Source organism: Syngnathoides biaculeatus, chromosome 5 (genome assembly GCF_019802595.1).
Source record: "Syngnathoides biaculeatus isolate LvHL_M chromosome 5, ASM1980259v1, whole genome shotgun sequence".
In the NCBI taxonomy this organism is placed as follows: domain Eukaryota; kingdom Metazoa; phylum Chordata; class Actinopteri; order Syngnathiformes; family Syngnathidae; genus Syngnathoides; species Syngnathoides biaculeatus.
In genome coordinates, this window is record NC_084644.1 from 7,296,898 (window position 1) to 7,313,417 (window position 16,520).

A 16,520-nucleotide genomic window follows, 5' to 3' on the forward strand; every position below is an offset into this window, starting at 1 on the left:
ATCAATTCCATATTCCACTCACGATGTTTTGTGGCTTTATTTCGAGACCAAACGAGCAAGTTTCCGTCCTAAAATATCAGACAATCAAGCCGTCTCAGTTTTTTTATTACAAAATATTCTCATTTCTTCTGTGCAAATTTGGCAGTAACCAAACGGGTTATTCTTTTTTTTTTTTTTTATCTGTCTCTGGAAATAGCTTCTCTGAATATATTTTAAAGATTACAAAAGCCTTTTGAATTACAATAAAAATCTTCAACTTTCTTCTTTTTACTTCTTGCGCAATGCTAGTAGTGGTAACATTTTAGTATTAAAGACAGAATAAGATTAGAATAAAAAGGTAAGATAAAGACAAAATTGTAAACTAGAATCTATTCGGCAATGATGATATTGACAATTACTGTCTCGACTTATCTAGACTGTACTTGCATAGAGAGTGCATTAACTGTAAATGTAATGGTAATTTACCAGTAATATTGTCTTTAGACTGGGGGAATCGGCCGAGATATTTTGAACTATGTGTTCCCAGTAACTGTAAGCAATGTGATTACGGAGGACTGGCAAAAGCAGGACAGCTGCTGGGTTACTGTATTTTCCGCTGTATAAAAGGCGCACCCAAGAGCCTTTCATTTTCTCAAAAAACAACAGTGCGTCTTATAATCAGGTGCGCCTTATATGTGGATCAATATTGAGCCTTTAGCGCACCCCATCTTATGGATCCGTAATGTAACCCCAACCTCTACTGTAGCGTCTATTCTATGCGCCTTATGAAAAAAGTTTGGAAGCCACTGATTTCTTTTAGGCAGCGCACGGAACTTTCCACTGCTCAGCCACACTCTCTTTTCCTAGTTTACCTTAGACACCCCCCACCTTGCCGCTCTTAAAGACGTACACTCATAATTAAAAATGTTACAGTACTTACACAGCCCATCAATCTGTTTCATAATGGCAGCGTCCACCACCGCTAGTTAGTAACACAGTCTGGGCAACGCAGAGCAAAGACGAGCTCGACATGCTGCTCATGTTTACTTTCGATATTCATGGAGAAAGTTAAAAAAGAAATGTTGTTGTTTTAAGATACAATGACTGTCGGAGTATGTGAATAATCGAAGAAAAAGTGGTTAAACTGGACGAGATTTTCCTCTTTTCTGAGTGGGAACGGTCTGGTCCGAAGCCAGGATGAGATGGTGTGTCATTTCAAAATTCCGATGAAAGCACAGACAATACCGTGCGCAAAAAGCTAATTCTGTATTTTAAATATAGGAGGCAACATAAAACGGTTTGGGAGCATCATCAGCTCCCCATCCCCCCCACCCCTGTCGTCGGGAGCTCGCGAGAGGCTGGCTGCTTAAAAAGTAGATCTTGGGGTAAAAAAGTATGGGGACCCCTGGATTAAAACATTGCATGAGCTGATATTGTGTAAACTGTACTTTACACCCATCCATTTCCCATACCACTTATCCTTACTGGGGGTCATAATCAATCCATCCATTTTCTTTACTGCGTATCCTCACAAGGGTCGCAGAGAGTACTGGAGCCAATCCCAGCTATCTTCGGGTGAGAGGCGGGATACACCCTGAACCGGTCGCCAGCCAATCACAGGGCACATCTAAAAGAAACAACCAGTCACACTCACGTTCGCACCTATGGGCAATTTAGATCCTTCAATCAACCTAACATGGATGTGTGTGGGATGTAGGAAGAAACCGGAGTACCCCATGAAAACCACAAAAAGCTAATTCTGTATTTTAAATATACACATTTATATATAATATAACATATTTACATAACATTAATAACATAACACTGCAAGCATCACCCCCATTCCCACACCGTGGTCGATAGCTCGCGAGAGGCCGGCTGCTTGAAAAGTAGATCATGGGGTAAAAAAAAAAAAAAAAAAAAAAAAAAAAGTCTGCCCTACATACTGCATTCCGTGTCTTTCCTCCGTACAATCTCCCGCCTTCCCTGAAAGGAATTGACTGGAGTCTTGGCGCCGGCTCGCCCGTGTTTGTCAGAGTCCTACGGAAAATATCGCCAGCCGGCGAGGTTGCGACCTGTGAAGAGAAAAAGGGCCCGGCGGGTTCCATAAAACAACCCCTAATGTGCCACGTTCCTCGGGCGACGAGAGGGAGAAGACACTTGCACAAATTGGCACTTTCAATGCAATCGTATTGTGCGGTGTGAGTGTGTTTACCTATTGCTGGAGTTTGTGTTCAGCAATAGACGCATTACACTTTCCAGAGAATCTGCACGTCAGCACAATATGAGGAGGAATAAAAGCATCCGTCACAGCTTGTCAGCATCTTATCAGGAGCTTTGTACATCTCGCAAAGGGGAAACAATCATTTTGGCGAGCGACTCAATCCAATAACAAAAACAGAATTTAAGCTTTCTATATTTTCTTCGGCGTCGCGCGAGGGGAGGGAGCGGGGAGGAAAAAAATGGGTTTTAATTGTTTTGCACGGAAAAAAAAAATTAAAATCACAAAAAGAGAGAGAGAGAGAGAGAGAGAGAGGATGGGAAAATAATTAGGCGCATCTCCAGTGTCGCGCTCTCCGAGATGGTTACGCGTCGATTTGCTGCCAATATCGGAAGTCGCTCAATGGAGGAACTCTGGCTGACTTCTCCGTGTTTAATAGTCGATATTGCAGATATCGACTGCGACGGGCGGCACGCAACGTGCGTTCGCGTTTGTCCGTAACGTGTGGGGAGAGGACGGCCGACTAAAGCCGCTAAAACTCGAGATTAGTAGGCAGCTTTCTTCTCTGTGACTAAGAACCTTATCATCAAATTTTCGGAACACACACACTCACACCCAGCCCAGACGTCATTTGTGATCCGGTCTGTTTATCCATTACGCCCTGCATTGATTTTCAATGACGCTCTCAGACTGAAAAATGGATTCCCTAAAATATAAGTAATCCATTACGAACATTGAAAGTCCACGCGACGAGGCGGCAACTGCATTACGGACACTCGCTGCATCCTGCGCAGTATAGCAATGCCTTTCCTGTTGATGTTTTTTCCTTCAACTTTTATGGACTGAACATCTCGACGATGTAGTTTTTGTATCAGCTGGCTGTCAATAAACTGCGACGTGTGTTGTTTCGCTCAGCTGGTGGTGCACTGCAGCGTTCCAACACTCTCGCTAGCCAGCTAGCTGTTGCGCTCGTGAGCTAGCTGCTTCTACTCGAATAGTTTTTTTCCCCGGGTTTTTTTTTTTCCATCAACACCTCACTTTTCTGCCGTCTTTACGCTCTTTTTTGAGATAACACCATGTTGTTTTTACAAAAAACAAGCACATTTCTACTGCGGCAATGTGTCACCGTGTTCTTGGCATTAAATCCTTGCTTGAGAGCGGCTGAATGAAATAAACGTGATAATATGGCCTTAATATTGTTTGATGCTTACTACTGGACAGATTTATAACTTTAACACATTTTTTTCAATATATATACATACTAATACCAATGCACAAGATAGACTGCCATACAGTGAAGAAAATAAGTATTTGAACACCCTGCTATATTGCAAGTTCTCCCACTGAGAAATCATGGAGGGGTCTGAAATTTTCATCGTAGGTGCATGTCCACTGTGAGAGAGAGAGAGAATCTAAAAAGAAAAATCCAGAAATCACAATGTATGATTTCTTTTTACTGATTTCTTTGTGTGATACAGCTGCAAATACATATTTGAACACCGGAGAAAACCAAAGTTAATATTTGGTACAGTAGTCTTTGTTTGCAATTACAGCGGTCAAACGTTTCCTGTAGTTGTTCACCAGGTTTGCAGGAGGGATTTTGGCCCACTCCTCCACACAGATCTTTAGATCAGTCAGGTTTCTGGGCTGTCACTGAGAAACACAGAGTTTCAGCTCCCTCCAAAGATTTTCTATTGGGTTTAGGTCTGGAGATTGGCTAGGCCAGAACCTTGATATGCTTCTTACGGAGCCACTCCTTGGTTTTCCTGGCTGTGTGCTTCGGGTCTTTGTCCTGTTGAAAGACCCAGCCACGACCCATCTTCAATGCTCCGAAGCATGATGCCACCACTCCCATGCTTCACAGTAGGGATGGTGTTCTTGGGATGGAATTCATCATTCGTCTTCCTCCAAACACAGTGAGTGGAATTTTGACCAAAAAGTTCCATTTTGGTCTCATGTGACCACAAAACCTTCTCCCATGACTCCTGTGCATCATCCAAATGGTCATTGGCAAACTAAAGACAGACCTTGACATGTGCTGGTTTAAGTATGGGAACTTTCCGTGACATGCATGATTTCAAACCATGACGTCTTTGTGTATTACCAGCAGTCACCTTGGAAACGGTGGTCCCAGCTCTTTTCAGGTCATTGACCGAGTCCTGTCGTGTAGTCCTGGGCTGATTCCTCACCTTTCTAAGGATCATTGAGACCCCACGAGGTGATATCTTCCATGAGGCTCCACTCCGATTGAGCTTGACCATCATGTTTAGCTTCTTCCATTTTCTAATGATTGCTCCAACATTGGACCAATTACTCCGTTGCCCTTTCCAGCCGTGTGGAGTTGTACAATTTTCTCTCTGGTGTCTTTGGTCTTGGCCATGTTACAAGTTTGGGTCTTACTGATTGTATGCGGTGGACAGGTGTCTTTATGCAGGTCACGGCCTCACACAGGGGCATCTGATTCACGATAATACATGGATTGGAGGCAGACTTTTAAAGGCGGTCTAACAAGTCTTTGAGGGTCAGAATTCTAGCTGATAGACACGTGTTCAAATACTTATTTGTAGCTGTGTCAGAAAAATATATCGTTAAAAAATCATGCATTGTGATTTGTGGATTTTTCTTTTTAGATGATCTCTCTCACAGTGGACTTGCACCTTCCATGAACATTTCAGATCCCTCCATGATTTCTAAGTGGGAGCACTTGCAATATAGCAGGGTGTTCAAATACTTATTTTCTTCACTATATAACCAGGGTCAGAGAATGCACTTTAAATGTCACGAGAAATGAGGATTTGCGGTGAGGTGCATCCTATGGTTACAGATGGTCACCGTACAGACGGACGGCAGCGGCGGCGGTGGGTGGCGGTCACAGAGACAGAGACGTTTTGCTAATTGCGTTCTGCCCCTGCTGTGGCTGGAAATGAGATCCCGAAATAATGACTTCCTGGTTCTATTTTCAGCCGAGGTCAGCGGCGGAGGAGTACGCCACGCCGAAAAGGTGTGACGCGGCTCGCCGGGTTTGACCCCCCCCTACCTGCTGCGCGGCCAAATACGGACGAGCGTCAGAACGCAGCCGTGAGGCGAGCGTCCGTGTCTGTGTGTGTCGGTGACCTTGAGTGGGAGCACAAATGCACGCAAAGTTGAATTTGACTCCGCTGCAACATACACTTAACTCGCGGTCAAACTATTTTGGGAGCAAGTTTTGAAAAGTCATATTTATATTTTTCCTCTATGCATAGTATTCAACGGAGTCTATAGTACTTAACGCTCGCCCTCTAATGACGGATGCCCTTGCCCGCTGTGTCCGTGCGCTTGCTGGTGAAGCGAACACACGCATGCACACGGCGGCATAAATATGCAGAACGCGCATGCGGAATATCCACGCAACGGAAAGCCCAACAACGAATACGCTCAAATGTTCTTCGCAATACTTCACTGCGTACGTCGACGATAATATACCGTTATGTTTTTGCGTCGTTTATCCGAGTGACACCGTCGTGTCTTCCCAAAGTGTGTGTGTGCGAGGGTGAGAGTGCGCGTGTGTCAGAGTGTTGCTGTAAGGGGCCTGCTTTCTCCCCTGCAGGCTGGTTTGAATCAATAGAGCTGGAAAGTGCTGAAATAGCAGCCACACACACACACACACACACACACACACACACAGGGGTGACTCACTGGAGCTGAAAGCATGAACAAGTGCTGACTTCTGAAATGAGGCTAAAAAGAAGGAAGGAGATTCACAATCATCCTTAATGTCCAACAACATGAGGGATGCATTTTTTGGCTTCGTATGTCACGATACACCCACGATGTTGGAATGGAGTCCGAACCAGGACACCGGTAGAGCTGCAAAAGAAATCATCCGGTCCAGGGCGAAAAGGACATTTTTTGTACTTTTACTTGCACAAGTATAAAAAAAAAAAAAAAAAAACTTTATCTTAGGGCAGGGGGCGGGGTACACCATGAATTGGTTGCTAGCCAATCACATGGTTCATGGAGACAAACAGCTGCACTCACAAACACACCTACGGGCAATTTAGTGTCCAATTAATGCTTATTTTTGGCCCAAGAAAACATACGCAGAGAACATGCCAACTCCACATAGGCAGCCGGGGATTTGAACCCCGGTCCTCACAACTGTGAGGCCAACAATCCAACCAGATGCTCCACCGTGCTGCCCGTATTAGCTTGTATGCTAAATAATAACATTAACGCCACTAAAAGAAAACACAACACTTCCTACTTGTATCGAGGTGGCTAATTTTAATGCTTTATGTTTCTGGTGTATGCAGATTTCAGTAGCACAAAATATTAGTGTAGGGCGGCACGGTGGAGCAGCTGGAAAGCGTTGGCCTCACATTTCTGAGGTCCCGGGTTCAATCCCGGACCAGCCTGTGTGGAGTTTGCATGTTCTCCAACGTGCCTGCGTGGGTTTTTTCTCCAGGCACTCCGGTTTCCTCCCACATCCCCAAAACGTGCGACATTAACTGGACACTCTAAATTGCCCCTCGGTGTGATTGTGAGTGCGGTTGTTTGTCTCCATGTGGCCTTCGATTGCCTGGCAACCAATTCAGGGTGTACCCCGCCCCCTGCCCTAAGATAGCTCGGATAGGTTCTGGCACTCCCACGACCCTTGTGAAGATAAGCGGCTCAGAAAATTGCTGGATGGATTTTTATATATATATATATATATATATATATATGTATATGCACATCACATCGTAAAATCAGCAGCGGTTTACTTGGCTTGTTTTTTTTTTTTATGCTCGTGTAAGTAAAAGTACAAAAATGTCCTTTTCGCCGTGCAACAGATGATTTCTTTTGGCTCCAGCATTCCCTGCGACCCTTGTGAGGATAAGCGGCTAAGAAAATGAACAGATGGATATATTCGTATAAAAAAAAATTCCTGAAAAGACATGAAACACGCTTTCGTGTCTTGTCTTCTCGGCCATACATGTATCACAACTACGTATATTATATTTAGATTTAAATTACATCATTGTCATCATTATATCTAGTTAAGATCCTTTTTTTTTTCTATATATCGCCAATGCAATGATAATCACATCATCAGCATAACTGCAATTCAACAGGTCCGACTTGAACTCCAGCAACAAGAGTCCCAGTCAACAGTGTGTGTGTGTGTGTGCGTTCCCCAAACTGCACGTGTGTATGCGTGCGTGTCAAAGCTATTAAACATTCACCGGCTCACTCGGCTGCTGCTGCTGCTGTTGCTGTTAGGCTTCCAATCTGGGTCAAGTCTCCTTCCTCTCCCCCCTGAGCTACCTCCATCCCTCCATCCTCCTCCTCTTTCCCTCGCTTGCCCGTTTCTGTCGTTCTCTTTCGGCTCAACTCCCCAAGTGCTTTCCCTCTCTCTCTTTCTCTTTCTCTCTCTCTCTCTCTCTCTCTGTCTCTGTCTTTTGCCTTTTAATCTCATTTCCAATTCTCCTCCCACATTTTCTTTTTTCTTCCCTTCTCTGTCTGTCTGTCTGTCTCTCTCTCTCTCTCTCTCTCTCTCTCTCCTCTCTCTCTCTCTCTCGGAGGGAGTATTTGCTTAGCTACACAGCTCACAGGCAGACCCGTGCTCCCGTGCATTCTCCTAGTCAAATAAAGAGGCCTATAAATTTTTGAGCAATGATGAATAATTACTGTTATTTTTAAGTGCGTATGGGTGCGAGTGCGTGGATGCGTGCGTGACCCCAATAGCCGGTAATCGTTCACATTATGTTGTTTTCATCTCCCACCCAGTAAAGAATGAAGGCTCTTATAGCGCAATATTATATTGTAATATTGGCGTCCTGGCTTAGGTGCGGAGGTTCATCCATCAACCTGCTTGGCCACTCAATGACTTGTGTCCGTACAGGTGTGCAAGGCAGTCATGCACTACGCGCTATTACTCATTATGACAGCATATATATATATATATATATATATATATATATATATATATATATACATCCATCAGTTTTCTTATCCGCTTATCCTCACAAGGGTAGCGGGGAGGGCTGGAACCTATTCCAGCTGTCAACGGGCAGGAGGCGGTGTACACCCTCAACTGGTCGCCATCCAATCGCAGGGCACATCGAGACAAACAGCCACACTCGCAATCGCACCTCGGGGCAATTTAGAGTGTCCAGTTAATGTTGCATGTTTTTTGGGATGTGAGAGGAAACCGGAGAAAACCCACGCAGGCACGGGGAGAACATGCAAACTCCACACAGGCGGGGCCGGGATGGAACCTGGGTCCTCAGAACTGTGAGGACACCGCTTTACCACCTGCTCCACCGTGCCACCCTTGTTATTTTATATATACACAACACAAAATTCTCGTATTTGAACAAGGGTGTGTTGACATTTAGTATGCCATTGTTTCTCTATCAGTTGATTTTTATGAATCAGGTCTATCACTGATAAGCCATCTTTTAAGGTTTGAGGAATCCTCAAGTGTGTACCAGATCTTTTGGGTTTTGGGTCTGGGCTGGGACATTCCAAAATGTTCTTCTGGTGCAAATAACTTCCGATTCACTTATTAATTTGTTCATATTATATCATCATATGGGTGCTACATCCAACATAGACAAGTTTTATGTGCAAAACGCGTTACACTTTTATCTTGAACATCATGACAAAAAGAGAACATATTTTTGACTTTATTAAATGTCATTGTTAGTCGAAAAGGTGTAATATTTACCTACCTAACTACGTTACATACTGGACATCTACAATCTTGACTTTTTTGTTTATATTCATAACGTGTTTATCAGTGTGTGGTAACATTGAAGAAAGGCAACTCTCGTGTTGATTATTTACTTGCTTATTTGAATCGATGAGAAAATCCAGGGACTGCCCGTAGGGATGCTTTCCGGTTCTCTAACTTCTCATTTTATGCTAAAGTAAAAGCTTGAAAATCATTTTAATGGCACACTTGGTTGTAATAAGGGGAATCACATTTCGTGATCTACGTATAATAATGTCGGACCAGCCAGGACATTCAAGGTACCATTACCGCCGATACCGAGTTGCATGCCGCACTTGTACAAGCTTTACCGCACAATAAAATGATCAGACTGTGTTTATTTTAACTCTTTTTTTTTTTTTAAAGGTTCGAACCATGTTGTGTTTGCTGTTTTCAGGGCGTTGAATCGATCACGATTTTACTATTCTGGTGTGATCGATTCAATCCCCTGAGAATGAAATGACCTGGAGGAATGAGGATATTCACAAACATATCTTTGGTGATTTCTCAAAGTTGAATAGCGACATTTTACCTTCAATCCCAAAGGCTTCTTCACCGTTTTAAAAGATTGGTGCAGGGTTCCCGAGCCGAGGCAAAGTTGAAGTGCAATCCTTCACTTATCATATTAAACTCTGTGGCTGGCGTCATCAGTTTAATGCCGGAAGCCGGCAAAGTTCATGTATTGCTGTTGTTTTGGGGGCTTTTTTTTTGCATGCAGAGAAGGATCTGAGCATCTGTACTGAGGAAATTTTAACATCACAAATTATAAGTACTCTTGAATGAAGATTACCCGAAGTAAAACAAAATACATATGCGTGAGTGAGAGAGGTGGAGGGGGAAGAGTGAGGGTCCAGAGAGAAGAGATAGCAAGGGTAGATGACTTCAAATAATTAGGGTCAACAATCCAGAGCAATGTTGAGTGTGGTAAGGAAATGAAGAAACTGGTCGAAGCGGGGTTGGAACAGCTAGCGGAAGGTGTCTGGTGTTCTATATGACAGAAGAGTATCCGCTTGGATGAAGGGCAAAGTTTATAAAGCAGTGGTGAGGTACGGATTAGAGACGGTGGCACTGAAGAGACAACAGGAAGCAGAACTGGAGGTGGCAGAAATGAAGATGAAGTTGAGGTTCTCGCTCGGAGTGACCAGGTTGGATAGGATTAGAAATGAGCTCATTGGAGGGACAGACAAAGTTGGATGTTTTGAAGACAAGGTTCAAGAGAGCAGACTTCGATGGTTTGGACATGTCCAGAGGCGAGAGGCGTGAGTATATTGGTAGAAGGGTGCTGAGGATGGAGCTGGCAGGCAAAGAGCGAGAGGAAGACCAAAGAAAAGGTTGATGGATGTGGTGAGGGAGGACATGAGGACAGTTGGGTGTCAGAGAGGAAGATGCGCGAGATGGGCTTGGATGGAAAAAGATGACACGCTGTGGCGACCCCTAACGGGACAAGCCGAAAGGAAAAGAAGAAGAAGAAACTATAACTACTTTTGAAATCCCATCATCCAGAACATAAGTTGTCAGAACTCTCAAAGGACAGATCCCAACCACAAAAAACGAAAGGCAGAAGGAACACATGCAGGGGTGTTCTAACTATCTCGAGATATCCCAAGTGGTTATTTCTCAAATCCATTTGGAGAATAAGTGGTGGCTACACCCGACCTTGAGGATAAAACTGGATGTGGAAGGTGGTGGTCGCTAACTTGACTGGTTTGCCAGAGACACTCAGAAGGATTTTCCCTAATCGTAACTTTCCCAAACACTTCACACCCACTAACACCCACAGACAAAAACTGGTTTTACCCCCACGGGTAAATTCCCTGACAGCAAACTCACTTGTGTCGTTTAAGAAGTGCAGTACAGTATAGTGAGGAGTACTGCGACCTTTACTTCGGAATGACCAAGCAACCGGTACAGGGTCTGCGGTTCATTTGCATCCTTTCATGGGAAGGACATTCCTTAGAGGACAAGAAGGTCAAAACCCTGGACAGAGAAGACTGATGGTGCAGTAAAGGAGTGGAGGAAGCGATCGCTGTCAAAGTGAGCAGCATAAATCTCCCAGCGCGCCGTGTCTTGTCACCACTGCTGAAAGCAAGAAACCTGTTCAGCAACACCAGTCCTCCAAAGTATCAGGCCTGTTGCCACCCAAACTAGAAGTGGCTGCTATTTTTAAAGTGCGACGTAGCTCATTGCAGCTTTGACATCCTTTTCAACAAATCTCTTGCAGAAGAAGCGATGCTGTTGGGCTTTTGTTCAGCATCCATGCCCGTTGCTCCTGAAAATATTCTCCTGTAAACGCTTTTTTTCCAACAAAACGTTGCTCTTTTTTATTTTTTTTTTTTGACAAGCACGGCTGGATTGACGTGCATCCGCGAGCCTATTGTGAGATGAGCGTTTATATGTGGTATGCGTTTGCTACAGTCAGGTTATAGAAATGGTTATTCTGAAATGATTAAATAACCAGCCTGGTAAAAAAAAAAAAAAAAAAATGGCCCACACCTCCACCAGAGCTGTGAACAGCACTTGTTGATGCCTCCGATGACAGCAGCCATCTCTTCAAATAGCCTGAAATGTGGTGAAAACGTTCGCAGCCTTGCCCTTTATACCTCATTGCTCCCGACAACCTGCGCAGGAGTGGGAGCTGAAGACGCAGGAATAATGCTAACGCTGCAATGCTAAATAGCCTGAATGAGTCATAATTGTGGTACTCTTTGACAGGGATGGATTCATTGATTTACCAATCTGTACGATTAGTCGAGTTTTCGCTGCGATGTGATCTTCTCGGTGGCACAGTTCTGAATAGTAAACTCTGGTCTGGCTTGTGAAGGTGGTACCGATGCGGTTTGCCATTAGTGAAGCTGTACCTTGTTCCTCTGCCAAGACACGGTACAACACGTATTCGGCGTAACCGGTTTTTGTGATGAACCCGTTTATGAGTCCGACCAAACCAAATTGTAAAATCAACTTCTTCTTTTCCTTTCGGCTTGTCCCGTTAGGGGTCGCCACAGCGTGTCATCTCAGATGAACGCATATTTTTGTCTGCATTTAGCCAGGGAGAGAAGCTTACAGCGCCCGGTATTCCCAGCCGGCCTCCCACCCAAGTACTAACCAGGGCCAAACCCGCTTAGCTTCCGAGATCTGACGAGATCGGGCGTTTTCAGGGTAGCCGTTAGCCAAACTGTAAAAACAACAAAACAAAACAAAAAAAACTATATTTACCATTGGAAGTCCAGTAATGTAAATCAAATTCATCCGTCACCAGACACCCAAAAACCTTAACGGACATATTTCATGGTGAATGGTGTTATTACACAAAATGTGTGAAATAAGTAGTTGCGATAACTTTCCTGTAACACAGAAGTCAGGCATTCAAAATAAAAGCATGCCAGGATGTCACTTGATCGGCACATTTTCTTTGGCCAATTGCTTCTTTTGGTTGTGGCTGCTACAAAAGCTAGCATAAGGCCTGACGTCTTGTTATTATTCTACCCGACTTTTTACAGGATGGGTTACGCTGATGTTGCCGAGTTGACCGGGAGGGTTATTGTTACCTTTTTCAATCAAAGCAGTCCCCTTTTATGGATCATTGCAAAAATCTAAACTAAAATTACTATAATTCCCGGCCTAGAGAGCCCAACTGGTTATAAACCTCACCCAGTACATTTGTAAAGGAAATACCATTTGGTACATACATACGCCGCAGCTGTGTAAAAGCCGCAAGTGCCCACATTGAAACCCACAACTTATATTTACAAAGAAAGACGGTACACAGAGTTTAACGCTAGCGCTGCCAAGCTAACAGGACCGGTAAAAATCACTGAGACACGGCAGTAACGCGCTTGTGCAGCGCTAACAGGGCCACACCGGTAAAAGTCACTTCCTCGGGACATTTATTCCACCGGTCTCACTCTTACCTTTTCTGCTCAAGTACCCCCTTGCGGCCATTAGAAAAAAATCCACAAATTTGCCACATCACCGCATAAACCGCAGGGTTTGAAGCGTGTGAAAAAAAGTCGCAGCTTACAGGCCGGAAATTACGGTACTTAGATAAAATAACGCACTTAACCCGCATTCCAAGAATAAGCGTTTTCGCTTCATTAATAAAGTTCATATGTGCTTTGCAATGAGCTGGCAGGCAGTCCGGGGTACATCTCGCTTCATCACCCCCGTGACCCTGATAATGTTAGCACTAGCGTTCGGGCCGCACCAACGCTAACAGGGCCTGTTAAAATAAAACTTACCGGTAAATATCACTGACACATGCCAGTAACACACCAGCAACACACTAGCACACTGCTAACGCTAGCGCAGCGCTAAAAGTCACTTCCTCGGCTCATACCGTATATACCACCAGTCTGATTCTTATCATTTCCGCTCGAGTGCCCCCTTCCGGCCGATAGAAAAAATCCGCAATTTAGCCGCTTCACCGCATAAACCGCAGGGTTGAAAGCGTGTGGGAAAAAAAGTCGCGTCTTATAAATCGGAAATTACGGTAATGTCGAGGTTTCACACGAACAAACCCACTGCAAGTAAGTAAGTCCTCCAAAACTGAGTGTGTTTGTTCTGCGTCTTAGTTAAAAAAAAAAAAAAAAAAATGAAATGTGAGCTTGAGTGGGCCTCCAAAAAAGGGGGTTTGGAAAAGGTCACATAGTGATTAAATTGCTGCTCCCTCATGCTGCACTGATCACATACAAGTGGAGGTCATCGCCATGACATCACATTATTACACGTCTTTGCCCTTTCACGCCCCACGTGACCCTGATTTAACATCATTTTCACTTGAGTAGCCACTTTTTGTATTTTGCCTCTGTGTCCTCTGATTCATTAGCGACGCCGCTGCATGAGTGTCGGCTAAATTTGAGCCTTTGGAAGGTTCTCGAGGATGATTGTTGACGAGCCGAGGAAACATATCCATAAATTCGCTCTTTGATGAGACACCTGTGGAGCTGATAAATGATACAGGTGTCTTCGCTATTGTTATTTAACCGTTACTTGTTGGATTTTATTTTGCTCTCTTGGCTCTCGCTCAATCCTCGCTAATCTCACACACACACACACACACACACACACACACACCACACACACACACACACACACACACGCGGTGTTAATTTGGCTTGCCAGGAAGGAAATGGTGTGATTCGCTTGACTCGTTCCCTGGACAGGAATCTAAAGACAGTGGGGAGACTGCAGAGCAATCAAGCGATAAAGCTTATTATCTGAGGGGAGCTATATTCTAAGACTTATTATCTAGCAGGAGTTAAATGACTTGCAGGTCCTCAAAGGCCCGGTGGCCTGGTTCAGAGAGAGGAGAGGGGTTGGAGGCAGGAGGGCGAAAGGAAGGAAGAGGTGATGATGACGATGATGATGGAGGTGGAGAGATAGAGGGATGAGAAGGACTTGCTGGTTTTGCTGAAGGTGATTCATAGGCGTGCACCTGCACCGCCGCGAAACCAATTTTCTAGTTGAAGTCGTGAGATGTGCTCAACTTGATAAACCTGCAAAAAGCGCCGCTCCATTGTGTCCTTTTCGAGCCGCTCGCCTCCTATAGATAGCGCCCGATTGTTTGGAGCGTCCGGCGCTACACGTGTTGACAGCAGCAACAGCAGACGTTGTTGTTTTTTTTTTTTTTTGCTGTCTTTTGGTTTGTTTGTTTTTCTTAAGTGGCGGGGAAAAAAATAGCCACGTTTTGATTTGTTATGTCACAGAAAGACAAGGCCCGCAGCCCCCTCGGAGGCGGGCTTCGGTAAATAATAGATATAATGAAAACCGCTCATTTCGTGCAATGCATGTCGTGGGGTGGTGGAAAGATGATGGTCAGTATCTACACAAAAGATATCAAAACATTTTTTTTTTTTTTGTCAGATTGTAACATACAGTGAAGAAAATAAGTATTTGAACACCCTGTATATTGCAAGTTCTCCCGCTTAGAAATCATGGAGGGGTCTGAAATTTTCATCGTAGGTGGATGGCCACTGTGTATGGTTGATTTATTTTTTTAACAATTTATTTGTGTGATACAGCTGCAAATAAGTGTTTAAACACCTGAGAAAAACAATGTTAAAATTTGGTACAGTAGCCTTTGTTTGCTATTACAGAGGTCAAACGTTTCCTGCAGTTGTTCACCAGGTTTGCAGGAGGGATTTTGGCCCAGTCCTCTGCACAGATCTTCTCTCGATCAGTCGCTGAGAAACACAGAGTTTCAGCTCACCTCCAAAGATCACCTCCAAAGATTTTCTATTGGGTTTAGGTCTGGAGACTGGCTAGCCCACGCCAGAACCTTGATATGCTTCTTTACGGAGCCACTCCTTGGTTTTCCTGGCTGTGTGCTTCGGGTCATTGTCATGTTGAAAGACCCCAGCCATGACCCATCTTCAATGCTCTGACTGAGGGAAAGTGGTTGTTCCCCAAAATCTCGCAATACACGGCGGTGGTAATCCTCTCCTTAATACTGTACAGTCGTCCTGTCCCATGTGCAGAAAAACACCCCCAAAGCATGATGCTACTACCCCCATGCTTCACAGTAGGGATGGTGTTCTTGGGATGGAAATCATCATTCGTCTTCCTCCAAACATGGTTAGTGGAATTCTGACCAAAAAGAAGTTCCATTTTGGTCTCATCCGACCACAAAACCTCCTCCCGTGACTCCTCTGTATCATCCAAATTCTCATTGGCAAACTTAAGACGGGCCTTGACATGTATTAAATACAAAATGAGTGGATTCAATAAATAGTCACACGGGAAGAAACCAAATGGGTGTAACACAACGAGGAGGCCCTTTAGCGAGTCTCAAATATGCAAACACTATTTACACCAAAAGTAGCACAAGTGTAAAATATTTGCAACAGAAGTGAGGTTCCGTCAACTGTGTCATGTGAGGCTGCAGTCGACTGCTTGTATGCCTCGTCGAGTCTTCTGTACGACAAACTGTACCGACTTTGGTGTGGGAGTTAATGTTGTTATAGAGAAATGACAAAAAGTAGAGGAAAAAAAAATATTATGTGCTTGATAGGGTTTTAGGTCAGATCAAGTTGTGACGAAAGAAAAATGATCCACATTGTAAGGAGAGGGGAAAAAAAAAACAACACAAACACTTTCAATTAGCGTGATCGAGGACAAACCCCTAAATGCTAACCAAATGTTCCAAAACAATAGTTTGTCCGTCCAGTACCGTTTTCATGCTTCCAAAATAAATTGTGCTAAAGTGTGGGTGGAGAGCAGCTTTGCTTCGTTGACATTGTGTTCTTCTTTAGACAGCATACTAGTCGAGGCTGAATCAACAACACCACTGCTGATTGCGGCTAAGTACTGCATACCTTAATTCCCTCGAGACACAATCAACAATCAGTTCCACAAATCTAAACAATCGATAGAATTCCTTTCAAGCCTTGAATCGATCACGAAGCCCAACCCTTCTTCTTCTTCTGTTCCTTTCGGCTTGTCCCGTTAGGGATCACCACAGCGTGCCATCTTTTTCCATCTAAGCCTATCTCGTGCATCCTCCTCTCTAACACCCACTGTCCTCCCTCATAACACCCATTAACCTTTTCTTTGGTTTTCCTCTCGCTCTTTTGCCTGGCAGCTCCATCC

At 44.2% G+C, this 16,520-nt stretch overlaps 1 long non-coding RNA gene and 1 pseudogene across 1 annotated transcript in view; one reads left to right on the top strand and one right to left on the bottom strand.

Moving 5' to 3' along the window:
• The window catches only part of LOC133500602 (uncharacterized), a 166,012-nt gene that overhangs the window by 96,446 nt on the left and 53,046 nt on the right, over nucleotides 1-16,520 (top strand). The gene's annotated exons all lie outside the window — the stretch shown is intronic.
• LOC133501572 (5S ribosomal RNA) lies at nucleotides 11,991-12,104 on the bottom strand (annotated as a pseudogene).